Raw genomic sequence first — 8,821 nt, 5'->3', positions numbered from 1 at the left:
GGCCTTAGTGCTTTGAATAAACTTAGCACTGTTGCACATCCTCCTCAGTGCTCCTCCTTCCCCCCATCTCTTTGTCTCTTAATTTCTTTTTGCCATCCTCTTACCCTCACGTTCCTGGTCGATTTGTCACGCTGGCCGCGACACACATCATCAAAGGTGATGCATAAGTAGGAATTCCACTGTAAATTCTTCATAACAAAGAAGCCTCCCTTCCTTCATCACTTACAACATTTGACTTACACACTCAGTGCCAGTCGCTCATTTTTTAAGTCAGACACTGAGGAAGGACACTTCATGGCCCTGAGCCTCCGTTTCTTGATCTGTAAAATGGGGATAATACCATGATTACTGTGAGACCTCTGTTAGGAAATGTTTGTGAAAGTGCCTGGCAGAGGGTCAGGCCCCAGCGAGTGCCCAATATGCTGAACTCTTTCCCCCACCAGCTTGTTGAACATGGAGTGATGAGTTAGACAATGTTGAAGGCCTTGTTTTCCAGTTTGCCAATGTCTGTACCATTTCCTGCTCTGGCCATTGGCTTAGGGATGATGCTGAGTAGCACCCTACTCTTGTTCAGAGATGATTTCAACCCTTGGCATTAGATACAGACCCCTGGTCTGAAATGAGAGTATCTGGCAACCCTGTGCTGCTAGGAATGGCCTGGAGTGATGAGCACTCCAGAGGAGTGTGGGAAAGACAAGCACCTGAATCCTGTTTGGGAAAGAGGAAATAATGGGGAGCCCATCCTTATTGAACTAGCCCTGCACTGGGTCTTCTGAGAGATGTGTTCATGCCATGGACATTTCACCCTCACAACAATCCTGTAAGCTGGAAATCATTATCCTCTTTCACAGATGAGGAAACCGAGGCACACAGATTCCAGGAACTTGACCAAGGATACACAGCAAGACAATGGCAGAGAAATTCTAGAGCCCCAATTCCCTGAATCCATCTCTAATGGTCTGTGACACTTGCTCCTCCCCCATCACAGAGTCCATGGCTCTCCCAAGGCTTTGGGAGGGCTTCCCTGGTCCTGCTCTGCTTCTACCACCCACCCCTCTCCAAGCAAGAAGAAGATTCTGTGATGTTGTTCTTACCAATAAGCCAAACATCTAGAAATTCTAGGGTCATGGGGAAATCTCTGAGGATGCCAGACCAAGAATTCCAAATCCAGAGAGCTCTACTTTTAGTTTACTTGTGAGAAAACACTCTGTCCCAGATTGTTCGTTCATTCATTCATTCATTCATTCATATGTGAATTGAGTATGCACTATGTGTCAAATGCTGTGTGGGGTGCAGGGATACAATGCAAGATACAATACAATACAGCTATGGTTCCTCTTTTCCTGGACCTTACATTCCAGTGGAGAAAACAGGCAAACAGATAAAGAATATTACTGCAAAAGGTGATAAGTATTAAGTAGGAGTCCAAATAGGAAGTTGAGATAGAGACAAAACTTTGGTTCAGGAGTTCCAGGGAGACCCCTCTGAGGAGGTGACATTGAATCCTACTTCTAAAGGATGAGGAGGATGCAGCCAATCAAAAGGTGAAGAGTAGGGATGGGGAAGTGGTCCAGGTAAAGCAAACAGCATCTGCCAAGTCCTGAGAGAGGGAAGTTGGACCTGCTGGAGGTACTAAGATGGCCTGTGTGGCTGGAGAAAGGGGAGAGCTGGAGAGAGTAGTCAAGAGTTGAGTTTGAAGAAGTTGTTAGGGTCCTGCTAATGTTGGGCCTGGTAGTCATGGGGAGGAGTTTGGGTTTTTACTCTAAGTGCCATGGGCAGTCACTGAAGCTGAAAACCATTACCTTCTAGCTGTATTTTAATGGAATAGTCAATCTGTTAAAGTAAGAAGATCCCAATTTGGACGTTCATCTCCAAATGATGGGCTGACTGCATTAGGGGTCCCTATTCTTCACCCCTCTCTATATCCATGTCTTTTGCCATGACCTTATCCAAATCTTCTCAGTAAAGATTCACCTAGAACCTGAGCTAGATGGGTGACTTACTTTGGCCAAAAGACTGTAAGTAAATGTGATAGAACAGTAAGTTGAAAAAGTACTAGCAGGTTTCTACTTCCTCTGCCATCACCATAAATCATATCTGGCCTCCCTGAGAGAAGAAAGACATTGACCAGAGCTGAGACCCAGTCATGTCATTTGAGGTCATCCTGGCCTCAACAAGCCAACTCCTTTACCTGTGAGTAAGCATAAGTAAGTCAGCTGAACTGATAATCCCAAATACAACTGATCACAGGCACAGGTGAGCCCAGCCAAGATCAGCCCAGTCTGCAATACATGGACCATGAGGAACTAATAAGTGTTTATTGTTATAGATCACTGAGGTTTCATGGTTGTTTGTTACACAACCTTATAGTGGCAGTAGGTAACTGACATACACATCAAACTCAAACTGCTTAACTGTAAATTCCTGAAATCTCAAAATTGATAGTTTAGATGCAATACTTAAATGGCTTAACTCCTTCCAGCATGAACTCTGAACTTTCCGTCAGGAACCTTAGACTCACATCTCAGCTCTGCTGTTTATTGCCTGTCAATGCTTGCACAAGATACTTCACTTCCCTGGGTTTCAGTTTCCTTATCTGTAGGATGGGTTTAATAATTCTACCTACCCCATAAGACTGTTAGAGGAATCCAGTGAGAAAACACTTTGCCGAGAGTAAATACTCTCTCTGCAACTCTTAGTCATTATCATTGTCTTCATGGATGGAGAAGAGAGAATAAAAGGAAAAAGAAAATGGAAAGCATGGCATGGGAAGAGACATGAGTGTGTTGTGGTTAGTAAGTTGAATCTGTTGCAGGAAAAGACCAGGGTATAGTGTTATCTGGGGTATAAAACCTTTTGGTTGTAAGTCACTTTTCAGGTGATGGATTCAAAAGGATAACCAGAAGCTAAGAAAGAAGCTAGTGTTACCAGAAGCTCAGAGGGGACCTCCTGGGCTGGCACTGCCCAGTGATGTTCCATTAAGTGGATATAAATGGTCAAGGTGTCCTACCTATTAAACAAGGTCCTGAGGCTGACAGTGGCATATTCAGGTAAAGATGGCTCTCTCCAGGGGCACCTGGGTGGCTCAGTGGGTTAAAACCTCTACTTTCAGCTTAGGTCATGATCCTGAGCCCCACATCAGGCTCTCTGCTCAGCAGGGAGCCTGCTTCCCGCCCCCTCCCCACCCCGCCTGCCTCTCTGCCTACTTGTGATCTTTGTCTGTCAAATAAATAAATAAAATCTTAAAAAAATAAACAAACAAACAAACAAAAAAAACAGATGACTCTCCCTGGTCAGGGGTAGTTCCCCCTCCTGTGCTCTGATCCCACCTCCTCCTTCCTAGGAGGCCCTGCCTTTTTTATTCCTCTTTCTTGCCCCTCAAAGCCCTGCCTAATACTGTATTCTCCTTAGAATACAAAGTAGAATACAAACATGTTCAAGCCCCCCTATTCTGAAGTCATCTCTTCTACCATGCTCTCCCCACTCCTGCCTTTGTTACCACCTTCTACACAGTTGTCTACACTTCCCACTCTGTAACCCTTCACTTATGCCCTTACGTCTCAGAAGCATTCAGTTCAAGTTGTTTCTTGGCCCCCAGCAACCAGTGCTCATAAAATGTCAGAGACTTTACATCCTTAATATCCCCTTGTTGTTCTAATGGCTATGACCTTGGTTTTGATACCTATCACCTTTGATTTAGAAAATTACAGTAATCTCTGGTCTCTCTCTTTGTATTCTGTAGCATTTCTGGGCTCTACCCTCTGAATCATAGCTCTGAGCCTGGCTCTCTCTTGCTCCAAATCTCTCAGTGGCTCCCCATTGTCCACAGAAAGTTTAAACTCTCTCAGGTGCTTCACAAACCTTCATGCTTTGGTCTCATCCGGTTTTTTTCTTTTTTTAAAATTTCCTACCATTCTCAATCATGAATCCTATGCTCCCATCAAACTTAATTATTGGTCATTCCTTGTACATACTGAATACGAATACCTCCATGCCTTTGCTCGGGCCGTTTCCCCTTCCTAGTCCATCTCGGCAATTTTTACAGCCCTGATTCATACCAAATCTTCACAGACCAGCATAAATACTTCCTCCTTCATGAAGCTTTATTTTATCTTCTCAGGAGAAATAAATCTTTCTCTTCTCCTTCCCTGTAAATTGATATTTTGGGACATTTTTGTATAGTTTTTGCACATATTATATCTCTCTTCTTGGACTGAGGGCTTCTTGAGAGCAAAACTCATCTACGTATCACCATAAATACTCTGCCCAGTGCATTGCACATAGCAACTTGCATTTTTGAACAAAGAAATGTATATATTTCAAAATATCATTGGCATAAAGATGATAGCTATAAATCATAACCACTAACAGTTATACCATATCCTGAAGTCACATTTATGATACTAGTTAACCGAGGCATTGCAAACTCAAAAGTCTATCAGCATCAGACAAGTAGTGTAGATGGAAAAACAGGCTTGGTTAAGTCCAGAGGCAAACGTTACAATATCTGCCACATCTAATGGGGGCACCGGACATTCATTGGCAGTCGGAAGTATGGGCCCAGTGTGACAGGTTATTTGATTATCAGAGAGATATTAGAAACACAAATACTGTAAAACCTTCCAGTTTTTAAAAGTTGGCAACTAGCTCAGTTTTTTAACAGTGGGGTTTCCAATTTGCAAGTTCTGGGTTGGAGAACTCTATATTCTGTTTAAGTGAAAACACTTGTTAATTGACTTACCAGATACAATATACCCCATCAAAGACAGCTGGCTCTCCAAGAATTAAAGCATCTTACAACGCATTTAAGGCTGGCTCCATGGTTGATTCAGAAGGCACTTTGTGGCTTTGCCATGTCTAGGCATCTCATTTCCAACATCAGTCATCATCAGGGAAAACAGAGAAGAGCTTTCTGAGAGCTGAATCCCTCTGCTTGTCTGTATTCTAGAGACAACTACTTTGCCTTTTTTTTTTTTTTTTTAATGACTGCATCTATTTGCAAGCCTGTGCACATTTCCTCACAGTCTCTTGCACTGAGTGATCACTCTGCTGGCCTCTGGGCAGGTATCAGAGAACTGCGAGTTCAGCTCTCCTAGCCCTCCGACTTCATACAGCCTCTGTGGCTTGGCAGGGCCCAGACCCAGGGAACTGAGGGCCAGATAAGAAACCACCACATTCCCCCAGAGTCCCAGAGCATCTGTTTTGCACCATTTTTATAGGAATTATGTACTTGATGATATATATAGGAATTAATACTTGATGGTACCAATGACTATGTATTGAGCCCCTAAGTTAGGCATTTGACAAATTTGCTGTTGTCACAACAATCCTGCAAAGTAGATAATTGCACAAATTGCTAGGAAAGTTAATAGTTATAACAAGACAACCCCTGAAATCCCAGTGGTTGAATTCGAGGAAATGACTATATTCTTTTATTTCTTGCTCACCTCACAATCCAGTGTGGTTTGGGTTGGGTGAGGGGATCTCTGGGGTTCTTTGGGGTTCTTTGGGGACCAAGGATCCTTCCACCTTGTGGCTGGACCCTCCTCTGGGATCTCCAGATTCTCTCTCTTCATCTGGAAGATGGGGGATAGAGAGCAAGAATTGCACATAGGAGATATTCATCAACCAGTTCTAGAAGAGGCTCCCATCATTTCTTCTCCTGTTCTATGGACCACAACTCAGTCATGTGGCAGTACCTAACTGTAAATAGAGTCAGGCATTGTGCTCAGGAAGAAGAGGGGAGCCAGACTGATGAACCCGAGCAGTGCCCTCCATAGCAGTCATTCCCATTTCCCTGCCAAGAAAAACAAGAGTCCAAGAAGTTACATCACTTGACCAAGGTCTATGTGTTGGAGTTGGGCCTCCACCTGGGCTGGCCTGGCCCTGATGTTCTTTTTTCATTACTCCATTTTGTCCTTTTTGCATCTATGAATGTGACCTGTCCACTCCCAGAAGGCCACTTGCATCTGGAAAATGTTGGCTTATCCCTGTAGGATTTTGCCTAAAAAGGCCCTTACTTCTTAAATATTTGAACTTTTCCAAAGAGGCACAGATGGCTTTCTTCTAGGATAAAAAAAAATAAAGGAGTGGGCCACAAGTGATGTGTACTACACCTGTCCATCAAGGTTTACCTGGGGCACTCTCAGACTAAAGGTATGCTACTTTGATTAATTGATTAGCTTATATATTGCTTCCCCTCCCCCCAGTTTCTTGAGAGCACAATGAATCTCATATTTCCATACTTATCAGCACTATTCATGTATTTTGGTTGCTTAATTTCTCAGAGTTAAGGTAACTTAAAGTTTCATATGAATGTGGCAGTGTAAGTTATATGATAGAATTTTAAGAGTAAAATTAATTATTAGCTACAGATAGGAAACCTCAGTGTTATTCTTTTCAGAACTATCTTCCCATCCAAAAAAAAAAAAAAAAAAGGCAAAAGCAAGAACAAAAACAAAAACAAAAAACTTGACCACGTGATCCTGCTGCACACTCTCATTACTCTGTATTCTCATAACATCGTCACAATTACAATTTTTAAAATCACTTGAGTTATCTTTGGTTTAATGTCTGTCTTTCTCTCTAGACTGTAAACTCCATGAAGGCAAAAATCATGTCTTTTTTGGGGTGTCTGGGTTGGTCAGTAGGTTAGGTGTCCAACTCTTTGTTTCAGCTCAGGTGATGGAATCAAGCCCCACATTGGGCTCCGTGTCCAGTGGGGAGTCTGCCTAAAAGATTTTCTCCCTCCAGCCCTCCCCCACCTTCTCTCTCTCTCAAATAAATAAACATTAAAACAAATAGTCATGTTTTTTGTTTACCACTTGTATTGTCAGCTAATGCTGTGTAACAAACAATAACCAAATGTAGTCACTTTCAACAACAACTATTTATGATCACTTACATATTCACAGATCAGCTGGGATCTGACTGACTGAAGCTCGTCTTCACTGAAGTTGACTCCAAGATGACAGTGTTTTTATTCTTTAGAACCACTGTCACATTTTTCTCATGGCAAAGACAGAAGTGTGAGAGGCAGTGAAATCAAAGTTGCTTAAGTCCTGGTCTTAGATCTGTCTACCTCAGTCCACACTCTATGACTAAGGTGAGACATATGGCCAAGTCTGACCTTAGTGGAGCGGGAAAACACACTTTGCCTCTTGCAGAGCACTGCAAAGACAGACAGCATAGGGCACAAACACAGGGAGGGGTGAATAATGTTGTGTTTCCTGTGGCTGTATCTGCAGTAGCTGGTGTACTTCATTCTACACCAAAGATTTGAAATGAATGTTGCTTCAATAAATGTAGAGGGTATGCCTATAAATTAATCTCTCTAGGTTGGAAAGGATCCCACTGGTTGGTAAGGATGGACTAATGTGGAAGGATAATATGTTAAAAGATTGATTTGTATCTGTTCCTTCTAAATCTTTCCCTTCCTGCAGCTGGAATAGGGAGCTGGATGGACTTCATGTATCTGCTTACAGGGTAGAAGAGTTGAAGCCAACCAGAGCTAGTTTTTTCCATCTTTTGTTCAAATCTGAGCCATGTGAAGGGGAAAATGTCAGTCTAACCCCCCCTCCCCCAAAAAAAGGGAGGGAAGAGAGATTTTTGAGAGAGGAAGACTTAGCCAGTCAGGAAGAGGAACACTGATAATTGAGTACAGCAGAACCCCATACACTGCTCTGTGATCAAGTCTGAGAAGATGGAAGAGCTTCAGGGAAGACAGTTGTTCAGGGTCCCTGAGACAGACAGACCCTGGGATCATCTAGCAAGATCCCCAAAACCTGAAAATGGTCCAGAAGCAAATAGCTCTGGACATCAGAGTCCCCTCAGTCTGGGACAGTGAGAACATTTGACCAGTTGAGGCTCCCACAGGTCCTGAAGGAGGCCCCAGTCCAGTTGGAGGCTAAATTTCCCACATTGGGTAAGGGCCTATAGTCATAATTAAGATGTTTTAAAAGAAATAAAGAAAATGCTATTTCCTATACATGTGAGTTAGAGAAGAGTTATTCACACTCATTAAACCATGGAAACTGTAGCTGGGAATTGGCAAACCAAGGTTCTTTGAAAGCTTCATATAATAATAATATTTCAATATTTTGAGGACATTATTACCATTTTCATATGAAACCTTACAGATCCATACAAAGGTCTGCACAGAGCACTAGGGGAGAGATGCTGATAATAAAATCAAGAACCTTTGCCCATACCTTGCAGGGTTTGAGGGCTCTTTTGTAAAATCCACACAATCCCAGACTGTGAAGTTAAATTAGCAATAATGTTTAAATTATGCAGGCTCCCAGCTGTGCTGTGATGTTTGCACACTTTCTAGGAAGTGACTAATTATAATTAGTGCTTAAATACAAAAGACATACCATCATTAAAAGAAAAGGAGAAAATAAATCTTATGTGTTAAGACCTTGGTCTCCCAGCACTGGCTGTATTCACTTATGCTGGGATTGTTAGCTGAAGGACAGGAGGGACATGTTGATTTCCACACTACATGTGAGGAGATGGATTTAAATGTTTGTGGGTCAAGTGAGGACACCAGACATAAAACAATTCCCAAGATTAAGAATCTGATGTCACTGGTCACCTCACCAGGAAGGGAAGGAGGAGCAGAAAAAAGGAACAAGCCATCAGCAGATCTGGGTTCTTGTCCAGAAGACAGACCCTCACTATTTGTGGAAGGTCACTTAGCTTTTCTCAGTCTCATTTTTCTGATCTGCAAAGTGGAACCAACAATGCCTGCTCTGAATGTTTGGTAAGTTGTATGTGTGTGTGTGTGTGTGTGTGTGAGAGAGAGAGAGAGAGAGAGAGA

The sequence above is a fragment of the Mustela lutreola genome, chromosome 8, assembly GCF_030435805.1.
Source record: "Mustela lutreola isolate mMusLut2 chromosome 8, mMusLut2.pri, whole genome shotgun sequence".
In the NCBI taxonomy this organism is placed as follows: Eukaryota; Metazoa; Chordata; class Mammalia; order Carnivora; family Mustelidae; genus Mustela; species Mustela lutreola.
The sequence above is the reverse complement of the archived record's forward strand: the minus strand, read 5'-3'. Positions refer to the sequence as shown.